This window comes from Pogoniulus pusillus, chromosome 3, assembly GCF_015220805.1.
Source record: "Pogoniulus pusillus isolate bPogPus1 chromosome 3, bPogPus1.pri, whole genome shotgun sequence".
In the NCBI taxonomy this organism is placed as follows: domain Eukaryota; kingdom Metazoa; phylum Chordata; class Aves; order Piciformes; family Lybiidae; genus Pogoniulus; species Pogoniulus pusillus.
Window position 1 is genome coordinate 37,727,628 of NC_087266.1, and position 19,602 is coordinate 37,747,229.

The following is a 19,602-nucleotide window of genomic DNA, read 5'->3' on the forward strand; positions in this document are numbered from 1 at the left end:
TGAAATAGAACACTTGAAAGTATTGCTGTGGGGCATATACCATGCTGCCTGTTCCTCTTTTGTCTGTGGGAAGCCCTGGTTAGGCCTCAGGCTTGTCTCACATATGCACCAAATTGTCATTCAAAACAAGAACACAACGAGTTGCCAGTTGCTCAGAGTTAGGTTCAGTTTTAGCATCCTTTAGTTAGAAGTGCTGCAATTCCCACTAACTTGGTGGGCATTGTTTGTAGAATCATAAACCCCAAAATCTTTAAAAGCCTCTTGGATTGTGTAGCACCATCTTCTGCAATTACAAGAATTTTCTAGACTGACTTGAAGATGTGAAGTGTCAAATCAAGTAGCTTTTGTATTTCACCTTACTAGACCTTGGTTCTTATATGTGAAATTGTGATGGATTATGCAAAACTAATAATCTGTATTAATTTTGGCATCCAGGCAATGGTTGTTAATAACTATGAAAACTGTTTGTTAGCATTAAAACTCAGCAGAAAACTTATTCACAAGGTTCAAAATGTACAGGTTGGAAATTTATACATGCAGGGAAGAGGAAAATCTAGAGCACTTATTTCTTAAAGTGGCAAATGCAAATATTATCCTTGAAGAAGCTTCTCAGTGTTTACTCACAAAGTAGAAATCAGACAGTACCCAAAGCATGCAGAGGGCTTGCTGTTGCAGCTTTCAAGGCTCTTTTCTCCAGAAGCTGGGACTCTATAGCATAGTCTCTGACCTGGTTCTCTGGACAATCTGTGTATCTCCAGGACTTCCCATCTTGGCTGGAGACGTTCAGGTGCAGGCAGGATGCAATGCGGTGTGTAGTCTTGGCACAGTGTCACACTGGCTATGGCTATGCAGGCTGGTCATGTGCAGGTATTTAGAGCCTGTTCCTGGTAAGCTCTCGAGGCAAATTCAGGATGCAAATGAGGCAGCAGCAGCCCTGTGCTACCTGCTTGTGCCTTTTATCAGTACCCATCTCGAGACTAATGGGACATTGGACATGGATTAGCCAATCAGAATGGTGCTTTGCCAGGCCTCACCATATTAGGTGAAGCCAGGGCTTTTGCCCTCCCCTCCCACAGTTGCCTCCCCCCAGCACAGAAGTAGGGGAAGCAAGGGAACATGTCTGGGCAAGTCAGGGCATAGATAAGCCCATGTTTGGCCTATCAGAAATGTGAGTTTGGTTTCGGGTGTTTGTTTGTTTGTTTTCTAAATCTGGTTATTTAACTTGTATTTTCTGTTTTCCTTCATCTTTTTGTTTGATCTTCAAATGACTTTTGTTACATAACTTTAGGACAAGAGGAAATAGCCTCAAGTTGCATCAGAGGAGGTTTAGGTTGGATGTTCCAAGGAAATTTTTTACTGAGCAGGTGGTCAGGCACTGGAACAGGCTGCCTAGGGAGGTGGTGGAGTCACCATGCCTGGAGGTGTTTAAAAGGAGAGTGGATGTGGCTCTTGAGGCTATGGTCTAGTGAGGAAGGATGCTGGGATGAAGGTTGGACTGGCTGATCCTGGTGGTCCTTTGCAAGCATAGCGATTCCTAGTGATTAGATGTTGTGCTGGGGGAATTGGTTTAGTCAAGGACTTGTCAGTGTGAAACAAATCATTGGACTCGATGATCTTGAAGGTCTTTTCCAACCTAAGAAATTCTGTGATTTGTCTTAGAGTTTTAAGCCTTTATTTTATATCTTGATATTACCAAGCTGTGTATTAACAAGAGCTCAAAACATTCTTAGATACTGGTATGCTTGGAACAGGGTGAGATCTAATTGTCCTCAGTTCAGGGGAACTAGCAGTTGTTATTACCAGCTAAAGTAGTATGCATGTGTATTTTGATACATTAACGAGTTTTATTTTTAAGAAATGTGTGCTTTCACATTACATTAAGTAGTATGTAAAACTATCAGGTACTAGTGGATGTTTTAAATTTGTCATGTATTTTGAATTTTCTGGTGCTCATGAAATGAGATAACTGATGAGGCAATTTGTGCTATAGCGTAAATATGTAGCATTCATCAGATAAAAAGCAGTGCTGAGGAATTATACCATATTTAGTGTCATTAACTTTTTTGCCCTTTATATAATGGCATAAAAATGCTTCTGGAATGAAAATGGGTCTTTCCTTGAAATATATCCTCCATTAATATTGCTTATAATTTCTGTTATGTATCACCAATTACATCTTGGCGTTTTGCCTATCATAGCGGATATGCTGTTACAGTTGCAAAACCATTTCATCTGGAAGACCTGATGGCTTGGAACAGTGCATTACATTTACAGCTGAGAGAGAGAATTTAGGGAGAAATGCAATTTTCCAGAAACTCTTGCTAATGGAGGTTGGATGCCTACCAGAAATGATGCTAAGGAGATCTGAGGTATCAGAGAAACAGAGAGAGAGACACCTTCTGCTCACTTGCCATTCAAGTTGTAACCTGCTATGGCAGTTGTCGACATTGCCCTTTCTGATTTTTCCCAGTTGTATTCCATTTGTTGTAAGCACTTCAAAGAGATGCCTGCTGGGGAATCCAGAGAAGAGTCACCGCAGGAGTCTGGCTAACAGATTTAGTCAAAGATATCTTTGCCCCCTGCTATGAGCAATAATTTAATGATCACTTCACAACAACAGTATCAAAATAGGCATGCCCCTTGCTTTCAGCGGAGGGAACAGGTGATAAGAGCAGGCTTCCAACACACATTCTGTGCTTTGCAGCTGGAATCTGGGCCTTTGTCTTTTTTGTCTTGTTACAATGAGCAGGGAGCAGAAGTTAGTTAAAAGTTTGACCTGTTATACAGGATGCATAATGTTTGAAAGCAGACAAACACTGCAAGGTTTTCTAACTGGGTCTCTTATTTTAATTTTCTTTTTCTTGCTGTGATTTTGAATGGAAGATGCATATGGCTAAAACAGTAGGCAAAAGTTAATGGACAACTCTCAAAAGTGTTTTTTGGAATGTCAGCTAATAATGAGTGGAACGAAGCAATAAAAAGCCTGCAGAACGTGAGAGACATCGTTTAATAAAGTTAGTAATTCTGCTTACAAGACTAAGGAATTAGTAATTCTGTTAGCAGTAATGTTTACAGGAAGAGGGGAGAATTAAATTAGATGTTAGGAAGAAGTTATTTACAGTGAGAGTGGTGAAACACTGGCACAGATTGCCCAGGGAGGTTGTGGATGCTCCCTCCCTGGAGGTGTTCAAGACTAGGTTGGATGAGGCCTTGAGTGATCTGTTCTAATGGGAAGTGTCCTGCCTATGGCAGGGGGTTGGAACTAGATGATATTTGAGGTTTCTTCCAACCTAAACCATTCTGTGATTCTGTGGCATTTGAGTAGCTTGCTCTGGTTCAGAGAGAGGATTCTTGTACCCTCTACCAGTACAATCTCTTGTAACTCCATTTTGCTATAGTGGAAAAAATATATACAGTCAAAGAATCACAAAATATTCTCTGGAAAAAAAGGAATTTCCTCTCTGAGAGCAGCTGAACATAACGACTGTGGTACTCCCAAGGGAGTAACATTGCCCCTTCATTCAAAAAGACACTCTGATAAAGTACATTTTAACTTCAGTTGAAGGAGTGAGGCATGATAATGTAGTAGTTTTCCAAATGTTGTGTAATAGTATCTCCTCTAAACACAGCTAAACCAACTAAATAACTACTAAAAGCAATGCTCAAAATGCTGATGTGCACAGCAGAATCATCCACTGGAGTACCAAGGAAATAGTATTACCTGATCAGTGGCTAGGTAGTTTTGCAAAGAGGTGGCATTTGCATGCAGAAATATTTCTTTACACATCTAGTTAACTGTCTAAAAATAGAGAAAGATGTTAATAATTGGCATGCGTTGCACAGGTTTAACTTTTGAACCACAAAATTATCCTTGTATCAAATGTCCTATGTATTTGTTAGAGAGCAGTGCCTGCCTTTCAAAATCTGTTGTTCTGTGATCCTAATTTAGTTTCTTTTCAAAGTGAAACTGTATGAGACCATCACTAGTACACTAATATGGGACAAGAGGCTACTAAGATCAAATCAGAACTCATTAAAACACAATGTTGGAGATACCAGTCTGTTATTAAAGTCAGGTTACACCAGTGCACTTCTGTCAATGAAGAAGGTGAATAGTTCACTCAGAATTATGAGTGCAGTTGCTCATAATTAGCCCACAGGATGTTGGGTGTCAGTTCATTACATCTTTAGACAACTTATACCCTGGAGGCCTGAACATTCAGTTTAACATTATCATATAATGGACCTTCCTAGTACATGTTGTCTTGTTTGTTTCTTAGTTGTTTAGGAGTTTGTTGTTTGTTTGGGTTGGTTGGTTTGGTTTGATTTTTTTGTTTGTTTGTTTCCAGTGAAGAAGGAAACATCTTTAGTTACTCACCAAAAAGTCTCTTTTTATGCAAAATAGCATTATTGCAATGAATTTGAGCAATCTGATTTTCTCACTTTTCCTGGGTCCTGCTATGACTTTTCAGCTACAGGGAGAACAGACAGCTGGCTTTGTAGCTTGTAGGAGTGTGGATATCACTGAGGTCTAGATAACGTTAATGTGACTTGGAGTTAATTTGCTTGTCTACGTGCTCTGCATTGTGGGGTGCATCTTTAGGTTTAACAGTTGCACTGTAAAAGCAGTCTGCCTTCAGAGCTGGGTAGTACAAATAAGAGGAGATAAGAGGATTCACAGCCAGAGTAATTTCTAACTGATGCTGTTAAACCTTGATTTAGGATATTTCTGCACAGCTTGGCCCATGCTCGCAAAATGAAACTGGTGGACTGTGCTGAGATCATAGGCAGTGATTAAACATTTATAGTTAACCGTAGTATACTATGGTATTGCTGCTGCCCAGAGGCAAAGCATTGTAATGCAGATTCAGTATAGCTGCAGCAAGAACTCGGAAACAAAAGGCGACATAGAGCATCTTCTGCAGTACTGGCTCCTGGCTGTTCTCAGGACTACATGTGTTCTCATCTATTCTTTGTTATTTTGGGGGCAGAAGGGAAAGTAAGTGGAGGCTGCCAATAATGCTTTGCAAACTGCAGCTTCCATCCTTTGTCCTTTGCATATGTCCTCTGCTTAAAGTTTACTCTTATGTGTGTTAGGTTACTCTGCTTTTGTCAGCTGCTTTCTGTAATTACATCACATAACCTTAATGCAAGTATGTAGCTAAGCTGGTGGTGATGGCTTGGTTGCAAGACAGATTAATTGCGTGTCTTCTTGTAGAGGGCCACCATTTGTTAAAGAAACGGGTGCAGACACTTAGATTTTAAATGCACTCCTCTCATCCAAGATCCCTTCGGCTGTATAGGGCAATCATGTTTAAAACTAGGTGGTCTTGTTTGTTTTTAGGTGATTACAAGAAATGATTTCTTGACTGCCAGCAGCAGCTGTTATTATTCAAGATTTCTGTGTTTTGCTTTGTTTGTGTTTATTTGCATAGCAGAGACTCCTGTTTGCATAATAAAACCAATTTTAGTTTAAGTCCTTGTATAGCTGATTGCACACACATCAGCCTACCAGTGTGGTAGGGTTTTTTTTTGCTGCGTTGAGATGCAGTTCAGCTTTCTGTTTTGCAAAGTGTTGACTTGGAAATGTTTGCTGTATCTGAAGAGAAGAGCAGGGTCACAGCAACATGCTTTTGATACTAATTGTCATAACTGTTGTGCGGTGAATTTCCTGATGCTGGTAGGTTGTGGAAGAGGGAGAATGAAAGGCACTTAAAGGACGTGGATTATCACATCTCTGCTAGGCACATGTAGCAGTTCAGATAAACAACTGATAGTTTACTGCAACAAAAGACACTGAGGAAAGAAACATGATTGTCTGCTAGAGTCTCCCAGAGGAGGAAATTCTAAGACGGGTTACTGTGGAATACACAGAAAATACTTAAACGTGGTTTGCTCTGTGTTTACTGCCACAACATTACAATTACACTTTTAAAAGGCCTTGTAAGTATGTATGTGGTGCTCTTAAAGAGGACTCTTATGATGTAATTATACAACCTGTCATATGATTAGCTAGTGCCACTCTTGGTCCTAATAATCAATGTGATTTAGAAAGAAGTACCTGCTGGGAAGGTGCCTACTGAAGGGATAATTATGATTTGGTAAGTTCTTAATTCACATACAGCTGAATATAAGCATGCCTGAAAGCCAAGCCTGACCTTTTCTCTGAAAGGTTGGGGATTTTAGCAGGTGGTTGTTTTGTTGTATGTTTGTTTTTTCTCTTGAGGAAAACATGGTCTGATTGGCTCCTAAATCACATAAATGGCACCATCACATGAAAGAAATGCTGCTGCTATCCTTACTGGTATTTCTATTCTCTGTGGGATTTAGCTGCAAAAAATGGTCTGAGCGGCAACAGTGTTTCACAAATGCTTGACTGATGTCACCATTTGAAAAAGGAAGAAATATATACTTGTTGGCATTTTAAAAAAGGCAATTAAAGGCAACATCTTGTTTTAATGCAGAGTTTTGAAAACAGGGATGACCTTTGAAAGTTGTGTTGTCTATTTTTTTAGCTTGTGACAGAATCTATACAAGTCTGATTTGTCACGATGCAGCATCATGTGTTGAGGAGTATTGTGGAATTGGTTGCTATTGCTTATCTTGCTCTTTTTCATCTTTCTTGTTTGTTCTTTCTGTATTTACCATTTAATTCAACATAAAGACACCTTAAGCTTTACCCAATTGCAAGAAAGTGAAGAAGAGATCCAAACTCGCATCTAAATGAACATCATCATGTCAGCAAAACAGGCATTTGTATCATGGGAGGACTAACCTCTCTTTGCTAGGGTTTGGTGAAAAGGAAAAAGAGATGCAGCAGCTGCAGTACACAGAAAATTAAATGGGGACCTTTACCTGTAATGATACTGCAAACTATGGGTGTGGTTTAAGGGTTAGGACAGAGATTTAGGAATTAGATCTGGAGACATACAGTTTTTTTCAGTTGATTTACCCTTTACCTTAGTATTTTTGTGGCTTAATTTGCTTGATTATATAATTACAGGGATGCTTTATCTTTTGTGTGGCTGTGGAGGGAATTTGAAAAATGCTTTAAAGTTCTAGGAAGGAGCTAAATGACTTTTATTTGAGGTGGCTGGCAGCATTTTTATACTTGCATTCTGCTGAGAAATGGCAAAGATTGGGTAAAAAAGTAACGCCTTTCAAACCTGACTTTCACTGCCTCACAATGTGTGTAATCATTTACCGTAGTGTAAAGTGAGTGTAAAAATGCTACTGAACTAGAAGAAAACAGCATTATATGCTCATTTTATACAGCCACAGATCACTACACAATGATCAAGACAACAGCAAACCAGACTTTTGGGGGAGATAGAGGATAGCTGTGCTAGATAGATTATGCAGCTGTGGTCTCAAATTCCCCAAAGAAAACATCTGTCTCATCTAAGAAGATATTTCTTGTAGGAGGTCTCTAAGCAATCAGACAACTCTCACTGAATCATAGATTCATTTAATGAATTAGGTTGGAAGGAATCCTTAAAGGTCATCTAGTTCAATCCCCCTGCAGTAGGCAAGGACGTGCCCAACTAGATCAGGTTGCTCAAACCTGACCTTGAATGTCTCAGGAGATGGGGCCTCCACCACCTCCCTTGGCAACCTGTTCTAGTGTTCCACCACCTTCATAGTCAAGAACTTCCTTGTTAGTGTAAGAACTTCCTTGTTAGTGTAAGAACTTCCTTGTTAGTGTAAGAACTTCCTTGTTAGTGTAAGAACTTCCTTGTTAGTGTAAGAACTTCCTTGTTAGTGTAAGAACTTCCTTGTTAGTGTAAGAACTTCCTTGTTAGTGTAAGAACTTCCTTGTTAGTGTAAGAACTTCCTTGTTAGTGTAAGAACTTCCTTGTTAGTGTAAGAACTTCCTTGTTAGTGTAAGAACTTCCTTGTTAGTGTAAGAGGTCATTAAAGACTGAAATTTCTCAGTTGAAAGTTGCAGTGCATTCTTTGGGCAATGCAAATTTCAAAAGCTTTCCAGGTGTGTTTCAACCCAACAAAAAATATTTAGATCATGTGCCTATTCTATAATTTGTGTTTTGTTTCTTTTTTTAATAGTAGAACCGTGTTAGGAGAAAGACAGGTGATGGACTCTCTTGATCAAAGCACTAATATTTGCATATATCTTCTCTGTAAAGGACCCTTTGAAGCTCGTGTTCTTGCTAATTCATTCCACCCTTTGCTTAGAGAGCAGGTTTCAGAATAGCAGTGTTTAACTGTGAGTGAACAATATTTTGTTTGGTTGCGACTGGATCTCAACCCTGATAGGATCCCAGTCCTGGAGTCTGATTTTTTTTTTGGCCAATTGCTGACTGCAGTTGACTGCCTTCTGCTGTGATGCCGTGAACCATATCAGTATTGATTTGTGTCTGCAGTTGCTGACTGTGCTGTAGAATGACTTATTTTAGCGAAATTGTGCCTTGGTTATTTGCCAAAATATTTTTCCTTTAAAAAGAAATCAAATAAAATAATCTTGCTTTTGTATGCTATCTGACAATTTAGCCTGTTATATGCATAAGTGATCAGGCCCAGTTTTATCAAGGTCTCTTATTTAGCATGGTAAAAAAATCACCTTCTCCTTGAAGTGTTGTATTTGGTCTGGTTGAGATGGAGTGTTTTCCTCTTAGCAGCTCTTACAGTGCCGTACTTTGTGTTGGTGGCAGGCAAGGTACTGATAAAACACCATTGCTTTGCCTTGTGATGAGCAGTCCTGACACAGTAACAAGGCTGTCTCTCCGGTTCCCCCTCACCATTAGGCTGGAGTTGGGCAAGATCATGGGAGAGAGCATAGCCAAAACAATTCACCCAAACTGACCATATAAATACTGCTCAGTAATAAATGCTAAGGCAAAGGAGGGGGAGAATGGGGGTGGCATTTGTTACAATGACGTTTGTCTTGAGCAACTGCTACATATGCTGAAGCTGTGCTCCCCTGGAAGTAGAGGGACATTGAGTGCCACTGGTTAAATACAGAATAAATCTTCTGCTTTCTTGTTTCCATGTGTGGCCTTTGCTTTCACTTTATTAAACTGCCTTTATGTTGACCTACAAGGTTTTTTTTCTATCTTATTTTCTATCCCCTCATCCTGCTGAGGAGGGGAGCAATAGCACAAATTGGTGGGTACCTGGCATGCAGCCAAGGTCAACCTACCACTGCCATCAGTGACCAGTTGTATATACTCTATAACAGAATTTGCCAAGCCATCCCTAAAAGACAAAGGTGATACTTGCAGACAAGCTTTTTTGGTGTCTGTGGAAAGCTATGTGTGTCAAAATTACCTGTTATGAAAGTGTGTGTGTGTGGGGGGAACATTTGTTATGGAGTGCAAGTCTGTTCAGTGTAATCTTACAGGGCTGTAATGCAAGGTTTAGGGAGATATTTAATGAATCAACTCACTTTGTGGGATAGCGCTACAGGCTGGGGACAGAGTGGCTGGAGAGTAGACAGGAAGAAAGGGACCTGGGGATACTGGTGGATAGCAGGCTGAACATGAGCCAGCAGTGTGCCCAGGTGGCCAAGAGAGCCAATGGCAACCTGGCCTGTATCAGGAACAGTGTGGCCAGTAGGACGAGGGAGGTTATTGTTCCCCTGTACTCACCACTGGTCAGGCCACACCTTGAGTCCTGTATCCAGTTCTGGGCCCCTCAATTGAAGAGAGATGTTGAGGTGCTGGAACATGTCCAGAGAAGGGCAACAAAGCTGGTGAGAGGCCTGGAACACAAACCCTATGAGGAGAGGCTGAAGGAGCTGGAGGTGTTTAGCCTGGAGAAGAGGAGGCTCGGGGCTGACCTCATTGCTGTCTGCAGCTACCTGAAGGGAGGCTGTAGCCAGGTGGGGGTTGGTCTCTTCTGCCAGGCAAGCAGCAACAGAACAAGGGGACACAGTCTCAAGTTGTGCTGGGGGAGGTATAGGCTGGATGTTAGGAGGAAATTCTTCCCAGAGAGAGTGATTGGCATTGGAATGGGCTGCCCAGGTTGGTGGTGGAGTCATCGTCCCTGGAGATGTTCAAGAAAAGCCTGGCTGAGGCACTTGGTGCCATGGTCTGGTTGACTGGATAGGGCTGGGTGCTAGGTTGGACTGGATGATCTTGGAGGTCTCTTCCAACCTGCTTGGTTCTATAGCAGGTTAACCAGCAAAAGCCAAGGTCAGATTATGAGGTGATGGGTAAATCTTTCTGTTGGTGTAGGAGTGTGTGGCTTTGTATTTTCACTCACCTGAGTTAGAACTACACAGTTTCACATGGTGAGATGGCAAATTTAAATAGGGATGTGAGGGTTGATTATGAAAATGTGCTTCTGAGGAAATCGAAAATTTGGATAGAGAGAAGTCCTCAAATGGAAAATGGTTGTCAGTAGCTTCGGGGATGTTTCAGAAATCATCTGTGCCATGTTTAATGAATCTCTCTGAGCTCACTGGCTGGGAAAGATTAGACAGGAAAAAAAAGAGTATCACTCAAAATAGGAGGAAAAAGAGACAGGGCAAACCTTCTCTAGTTGTTCAGGTAAAGCTTTGTGACTAATTTATTTCATTTCTTCAGCTCCTTTAAAGCAACACTGAGAATTTGCTAGACCAATTAAGATGCATGTGCATGCATGTTCAATCTGTATTCTAATGGTATCTGTTTACCTCTGTTATGTTGATATATGAGCACATATTTTTTTCTTTGATTTCTTTTTCTTTTTATGAAAGTCTAACAGATATAACCCAGGTGAGTTTTAATTTTTTTTTTTTTTAAGTAAAAAGAAATTGAAAAGGTACCAATTTAAAACAAGTAGTGTGTCTATATGAAAAAAAAAGGCCACTTAAAAGCTGTTATTCAGAGATAAGTTAAGAGGGTGAACAGTGTTCTGGGAATTCATCAGTAGGCCTGGTTACAGAACCTGTGAACCTTACAGTGCCCATATTCATTTTAACATTTAAATCCAGCCTCCAGGCATTTGCCCTCTACAACTACCTAAAAGGAGGTTGCAGTGAGGCTGGAGCTGGTCTCTTCTCCTGAATTACTAATGATAGGATGAGAGGAAATGGCCTCAAGTTGTGTCAGGGGAGATTTAGGTTGGATGTTCAGAGGAAATTTTTTACTGAGCAGGTGGTCAGGCACTAGAACAGGCTGCCCAGGGAGGTGGTGGAGTCGCCATCCCTGGATGTGTTTAAAAGGAGAGTGGAGGTGTCTCTTGAGGCTATGGTCTAGCAATGAAGGCTGCTGGGATGAAGGTTGGACTGGCTGATTCTGGTGGTCCTTTCCAAGCATAGCGATCCATAGTGATTAGATGTTGTGCTGAGGGATTTGGTTTAGTCAAGGACTTGTCAGTGTGAAACGAATCATTGGACTCGATGATCTTGAAGATCTCTTTCAATCTAAGAAGAAATTCTGTGAAAAAAATAATAACCAACTTAAAAGAAGAAATGAGGTCAGATATCTAAAATGAGATAATCTATAAATAGATACAGGAGTTGCTATGAAAACAGCAAGACTAAACAAAAAAGCATTCTTACTCAAGCATTGGTGATATCTAAACAAACTGTTATTTTCTCTTAGTTTCCTATCAAAATATGCAGTTCTTTTCTAAGCAGTGTGTTTTGCAGCTCACAGGTAATAGCAGCATCCTTCTTGCTATAGAGTAGAAATCTGTCTGTTACAGCCCTAAGTAAAGCAAATGGCAACTATAGACAGCAATAAAACAGGCAAGGACGTTGGTTTTTTCCCCCCAATAAGATAGACTTTTCAACTTAATACTGATAAAAATACACGTTCATACAATACTAATACTGTAAGATCCTTTGCCCAGTAGATGGAAGTGGATTGTAAACAAATGTCACTAAAATTATTATAGGCTGGATGTTAGGAGGAAGTTCTTCACAGAGAGAGTGACTTGCCACTGGAATGGGCTGCCCAGGGAGGTGATGGAGTTGTCGTCCCTGGAGGCATTCAGAAAAAGTGTGGCTGAGGCACTTAGTGCCATGGTCTAGTTGATTGGCTAGGGCTGGGTGCTAGGTTGGGCTGGATGATCTTGGAATTCTCTTCCTACCTGGTTGATTCTGTGATGTTATAGACCACTATTAACACTCAGTGACAAAATGTGTATCATTGTGACTATATTGTAAATACACTGGATTTTAATTTTTTTTTCTAAAGCCTGTTTAGCTTTGTAAAGGTGTAATGGTCTGTGGCTTATCTGTAGGTATGCAGTTTGTTTAACAAGAAGTGGCACAGTCAATTATGTACACGGATATGACATAAGTATGTCTCTTATGGGTTTCTTTAATGAGACATATGAAATTCTGCCATTTTATTATTTTCTGTTTTAAATGTCATTGTGAGGGGACATTCCTTCTGTATGTTTCTTTGCTGTTGATTTGTTGTATTGTTTTCTTCTAAGAACAGTGTAAAGGGTTAACTCTTCTAGGGGAGCGGTCTTGACCCTGACCGAAGGTACTCCTGACTCCTCCCCAGGGGTGGGTCTGAGCCTTACCCAGGGTGTAGTGCTTAGCCCACCCCACATCCTATCTAGCCCCCTATAAAAACAGAGGAACTTCTCCTTTTGTTCTCTCTCTCCCTGCCTGGCAGCACCGTCCTCCTGTTCCTGCTGCTCTTTGTTTTACCATGTGGCCATCAGTGCATGAGGCAGACAGACCCATTGCCATCACTCTGATTGCATTTATGTATTTTGTATGTTGTTTTCCCTTCCCTATACCTTTTTGTAACTCCCCAACCTCAAATACCTTTTATTTATTGTTAGAGTTTTCTCTTTTAACTTCCAAACTGAAGTGAGACTATTTTGGTGTGCTTTACCTTTTCCTCTCTACATCTAATTCCTTTTCTTTTTAAAAAAAAAAAGGGGGGGGGGGGGGGGGGGGGAGGGGGAAGAAAGGCATCCTATAAATTGTTATTGGTTCTATTAACTATATTAGAGACTCTGGGAAATTTAAACTACAACCAAGACAGATAGTAAGCTAGGAGATTTGTATTACAAGTTATGCTGAGTTTTCAGCTACCATTTTTCAGATAATCTCCAGACAGGTCAGACAAAAAGTGGATTCCAAATGGGCTAGACAGAAAGAAGTTGGTCAAATGAATTATAACCAAAATAAACAGATAAATATTCCAGACTTTTAAATAGCTGTTTTTTAATCTCTCAAGCTCCTTTACTGCTTTACTTCTCTTCATACACAGAGCTCTTTTTGAACTAGGAGTTATACGGCACAATATAGGAACATTTCATAGAATCAACCAGGTTGGAAGAGACCTCCAAGATCATCCTGTCCATCCTAGCACCCAGCCCTGTCCAATCAACTGGACCATGCTGCTAAGTGCTTCAGCCAGGCTTTTCTTGAACATCTCCAGGGATGGCAGCTCTACCACCTCCCTGGGCAGCCCATTCCAATGCCAAATCACTCTCTCTGGCAAGAACTTCCTTCTAACATCCAGGCTATACCTCCTGCAGCACCACTTGAGATTGTGTCCCCTTGTGCTAATAACTATAATCTTACACATTAGAAATTATTTTTCATCATATACTGTCTCTCAGGTATATCTGTGTTGTTTCATATTTAATGAGCATTTCATATTTTTCTGAGTTTTAGCAAAAGCCATTATTTTACTTGTGCTTTGCATATTTTGAGTAAAATATGTGTTCAAAGATCTCACAGTTTTCCAGTGAGGAATTAGATATTTCTATCTGCACATTTCCACCACTTCGTCCTAGGAAAAATGTTTTGCATAAAAACTAATTTGAATTTTTCTGACTCTGCAGATCTCAGAGGCATGCATAGCAAATAGTGTTTAGATGAAATACAGCTACCTACCTATCTCCTTTATCCTTTCTCCTTTTTTAGTTTCTGTGGCTATGGTACCAAAGCAGAATTTTCAGAATTACAGAACCTGATATGTATTGGCCATGCCTCACTGTGATTGTGACCTTTCTGTGAGAGTTTTCCTGCACAAAAAGCATCCCTGGTCAGTCTCTTATGTCATGTATATTAATATATTGAGAGAATTTCTGCCCAAAGAGTAAAATGAAGTATCCAAATTCTGAAAGTGTGCAATGATCAGCATCCCATCAGACAAAAAAAAAATGTGATATTCACACACAGTCTGTGTAAACGAAACATCTGAAGCAGTATGGCTCACAATCTGCAGCAGCTAAGGATTAAACACACATCCAGATGAGAAGAAGGTTATCCTTAAATGCTCTTTTTGCAAGGAGTCTTCTGCTTCTGATCCTCCACAGTCTGCTCCCTCTTTTGCAGTGACCCCTTTCACTGTGACTGATTTTGTTTTTTAAATAAGTAGGTTATCTGAAGTACTGGCTGTAAGGAAATAGTATATTTTTAAGATAAGGGTTCATAAATGTAAAATACTGCCAGGTTCCAGAAACTGGTTTACTTCTTTTTATTTTTTTCCCTTCCCTGCTTTTCTACCTTTAAATATACATGAACTCGTTTCTCAGAAGATAATTTAAATTCTCTACTATGGAAATACAGAAGAAAACATGTGTTATATGTTGTTTACAGCTCTTAAAAGTGTGATGCTTCCATCTTGACAAAAAGAAACTTTAAGAAATAGGATACCAGTTTTACTCCTTTCCTTACTGTATTTGGTTTGATAAGTTTATTTTCCCTTCTGGATCAGAGATAGATTTTACATAAAATGAAACATTTATTTTTATTGGCTAAATGAAGATAGGCCTATCTGAAATTTCACCTTTTAAGACCAGCCAGAATGAATACCTAAGCAGAACCTGCTTGTCTTTTATTCTACTAGAGCTACAAAAGAGAATAACAATTCATTTTGAAACTGGCACACAGAAATATCTTTAATGTTTGTATTTAATTTGATTTGCCGAAGGTAGAAGTCTAAGGTGCTTGCAAGCTTATGTTGCCTTCTGTTTTCTCTTATAGAGTGGAAACCTGAGTGGTTAAACATCATCAGTTTCCCCATTTTATTGGTCTTTTATGAACAATGAGATCTATAGCACTGAACAGTGGAATGAAACTCTCTCTTCTGCCTTAAATGTAGGACACTGAGTCTGTGCTGTAAATCTTTGACCAACTGCTTTAAAAACATATAACTGACTCATATTGGTCTTTGATGATGAGTCTAGCATAAGATTTAGAAGGACAAAACAGTTGTGCCGAGGGAAGAATAGGCTGGATATTGGGGGGAAGTTCTTCACGGGGAGAGTGATTGGCATTGGAATGGGCTGCCCAGGGAGGTGGTGGAGTCACCGTCCCTGGAGGTGTTGAAGACTGGCTGAGGCACTTAGTGCCATGGTCTAGTTGATTGTAGAGGGATGGGTGTTAGGTTGGAGTGGATGATCGTGGAGGTCTCTTCCAACCTGGTTGATTCTATGATTTGAATATTTTTTCTGCAGTTGCTGGTAGCAGAAAGTCCAGTGAGGTAGAAAATATAAGTTGCTATCTGGAACATGTCCAGAGAAGGGCAACAAAGCTGGTGAGGGGCTTGGAGCACAAATCCTATGAGGAGAGGTTGAGGGAGCTGGGCCTGTTTAGCCTGGAGAAGAGGAGGCTCAGGAGTGATCTTATTACTGTCTACAACTACCTGAAGGGGCATTGTAGCCAGGTGGGGGGTGGCCTCTTCTCCCAGACAAGCAGCAACAGAACAAGGGGACACAGTCTCAAGTTGTGCCAGGGTAGGTATAGGCTGGATATTAGGAAGAAGTTCTTCACAGAGAGAGTGATTGGCATTGGAATGGGCTGCCCAGGGAGGTGGTGGAGGCACCATCCCTGGGGGTCTTCAAGAAAAGCCTGGATTATGGCACTTAGTGCCGTGGTCTAGTTGATTGGATAGGGCTGGGTGATAGGTTGGACTGGATTATCTTGGAGGTCTCTTCCAACCTGGTTGATTCTATGATTCTATAACAAATTTGTGATTAATAAAAGGAGCTTTCACTTGCCATGTATACTTCTTCTCCAGTTTACATCATCTTTAGAGCACAATCCTTTTAAAAACGTCTTTTCTCTCTTAGTAACAACTACTTTACATTCCAATACACAGTTTTTAAGATGGAGATGTATTAGTTGTTTATAGAAGTCAGAAGCTGAGGATGTGCTGAATATTAAATATTGAATGCAGTGTTGTTCTGGCATACTGGAACTAGAAATCTTACTCATTTTCCTCATAAAATATTAGTAAAGTACAATTAGTACATTAGTAATATATCAGATTTCTGTCACCTCCTAACTTTTTGAGTAAGGTCAGAACCCATCTACAAGGAGATATGCTTTCTTTAGTGAAAGGTTCAAGTATGAGTAATGTGAACCTTAGAGATGTAAGCCTAAACAGGAGTTTAAAACCAGAAATATATGTTAAGATAATAACCCAGTGTATTAAACAGAGGTCTTTTGTACATCAAGACTGATGCTATCAGGTGTCATTTTAAGCAGGCAACTACTGATTTGATTTTCTGGTTAAAGCTCCAAAAGTGCATCTTGCACTGTCCAAGTTCCTTTTAAAATGACAATTGATATTTCATTCACTATGACTTATAAAGAAGCAAAACATAAAAATAACTAAAAACCTCCATCTCTCACAACTCTTTTCCTTTTACATTAATATTGACAATCACCCTTATTACTGGAATCCTGTACCTTGTGTTGAGGTGGAACCTCTTGTGCTGCAACTTACATCCATTGCTCCTTGTCCTATCACAGGGAGCAAGTGAGCAGAGCCTGTCCCGCCACTCCTTACCATGTTCCTCAGCCTCTCCTCATAAGCCATACCCTCCAGTCCCCTAATTATCCTTGTGGCCTTCCGCTGGACCCTCTCCAGCAGATCCCTGTTCCTCTTAAACTGGGGAGCCCAAAACTGAACACAGTACTCAAGATGAGGTCTCACCAAGGCAGAGCAAAGGGGAAGGAGGATCTGAATTAATATGCTGGACACACTCCTCCTAATACACCCCAAGATTTCATTGACCTTGTTGGCCACAAGGGCATATTGCTGTGCCATGGTTAACTTGTTATCCACCAGGACCTCCAGGTCTCTCTACACAGGGCTGCTCTCCAGCAGATCACCTCCCAACCTCTACTGGTGCAGTTTGTTATTCCTCCGTAGATGCAGGACTCTGCACTTGTCCTTGTTGAACCTCATTTGGTTCCTCTGTGCCCAGCTCTCCAGTCTGTCCAGGTCTCTCTGGATGGCCACACAGCCTGCAGCTGTATCAGCCAAGCCTCCCAGTTTGGTGTCATCAGCAAACTTGCTGAGCAGACTCTGTCTCCTCATCAATGGCATTGATGAAGATGTTGAACAGGACTGGGCCCAGCAGTGGGAGTGTCAGAGGCCTTGCTAAGGTCAATGTAGACTACATCCACTGGTCTCCCTGAATCTACCTATTCAGTTATGTCACCATAGAATGCTATCAGGTTAGTCAAGCATGACTTCCCCTTGGTAAATCCATGCTGACTACTCCTAATAACCTTCTTCTCTTTCAAGTGCCTCGAGATGCCCTCCAGAAGGAGCCACTCCATCATTTTTCCAGGGATGGAGATGAGGATGACTGCTCTATAGGTACCTGGAAACAATCACCTTGATTCCTTGCACAGCACAGAGTTAAAAATATAACCGAGCTACTGCTAGGGTCGTATCTTTGTTCCAACTGTGTAAATGAACTGTGTGTTCTTAAAATTTTCCATCTAAAATAAATCTTTTTTTGCCTCTTCAGCTTTGATTTTCAAGACATTCATGTGTTTTTTGGCTTGTATTTTATCAGACTGAGAGCTTGTGAGGCCTCCTTTGGTGCTAAGCAGTTAGGTATCTTAGACAAATGTCCTTTTTTTTTCATTGCAGTATTTCTTGGAAAGAGGAACAACGTCTTCGGTATCATCTTTGGGCATTAGTTGCAGAAAGACTGTTGTACATTAGAAATTAATGACTCCAGGGCTTTTCCACTTGCCTCTTTTTTTCAGATGAAGATTATTAGAATTTGTGTAAGCAGACCAACTGAAGCAACAACATAAAGTCTGAATAACACAAATCTGCAGTTACAATAATAACAATATTGTTACATGTATAAAACCTGAGGTCTTTGTTTAGTATTAAAACCAGAAAATAACCACCAGGTATTAATGTTCCCAAGAGGCTGTCAGTGATGGTTTCTAATAAAGTAAATAACTGTGTATATAAACCCATACTTTCTCCTGGTGTGTTAGGCAGTGAATGAGAAGGATTTATTGTTCAGGAGTTGTGATGGGTTAGGAACTTTCCCCCACTACCACTATTGGAATTTACTAAACTAGCTCAGACAGCTTGGAAGTAAGATGAAGCTGTATATACAGCAAAGTAAAATTTACAAGCATATATACACAATCTATTTACAATTACATACAAATTAAAAAATCAAAACTCCCCCCCAGAGAAATAAGAATTGCCCAGGAGGGCTCAAAGCTGCCTCTTCTTTCTCCCTCCGTCTCCCTTCCCAGCCACAACCAAACCAAACAGGTCAACAATGCTTACTTGTTGTTTGTTAGAGAAGAGATATTAGAGCAGAGAGAAGTGGACCAGGGAATTGAGTCCAGCATCAGTAAGTTTGCAGATAGCACCAAGCTAGGAGCAGGTGTTGATCTGTTGGAAGATAGGAGAGCCCTGCAGGGGGACCTGGACAGGCTGGATGGGTGGGCAGAGGCCAATGGGATGAGATTTAACAAGGCCAAGTGCAGGGTTCTACACTTTGGCCACAACAACCCCAAGAGGTGCCACAGGCTGGGGACAGAGTGGCTGGAGAGCAGCCAGTCACAAAAGGATCTGGGGGTACTGGTAGTGAGAAGCTGAACATGAGCCAGCAGTGTGCCAAGGTGGGCAAGAGAGACAATGGCATCCTGGCGTGGATCTGGAACAGTGTGGCCAGTAGGACAAGTGAGGTTATTCTTCCCCTGTACTCAGCACTGGTCAGGCCACACCTTGAGTACTGTGTCCAGTTTTGGGTTCCTCAATTCAAGAGAGATGTTGAGATACTGGAACATGGCCAGAGAGTGGCAACAAAGCTGGTGAGGAGCCTGGAACACAGCCCTGTGAGGAGAGGCTGAGGGAGCTGGGGGTGTTTAGCCTGGAGAAGAGGAGGCTCAGGGCCGACCTCATTGCTGTCTGCAGCTACCTAAAGGGAGGCTGTAGCCAGGTTGGGGTTGGTCTCTTAGGCAAGCAACAACAGAACAAAGGCACAAAGTTTCAAGTTGTGGTGGGAGAGGCCTAGGCTGGATGTTAGGAGGAAGTTCTTCCCAGATATTGATTGGCATTGGAATGGGCTGCCCAGGGAGGTGATGGAATCACTGTCTCTGGAGGTGTTCAAGAAAAGCCTGGCTGAGTCACTCAGTGCCATGGTCTAGTTGATTGAACGGGGCTGGGTGCTAGGTTGGACTGGATGATCTTTTACAGTCTGGTTGATTGTATGATTCTATGAAGAAGTGAATAGAGAAATGTCCCAGGAAAGGGAGATAGATAAAGTGCTGAGATTTCTTTTTTTTTTTTTTTTTTTTTTTTTTTTTTAATCCCTGTCAGCAAACAAAGGAATGATAGAGACTTCATAGAATCTTAGAATGTTACAGGCTGAAAGGGACCTCTAGAGGTCATCTAGTCCAGC

At 40.9% G+C, this 19,602-nt stretch overlaps 1 protein-coding gene across 5 annotated transcripts in view; it reads left to right on the forward strand.

The window, feature by feature from the left end:
• The window catches only part of PCDH9 (protocadherin 9), a 991,969-nt gene that overhangs the window by 308,466 nt on the left and 663,901 nt on the right, over positions 1–19,602 (forward strand). The gene's annotated exons all lie outside the window — the stretch shown is intronic.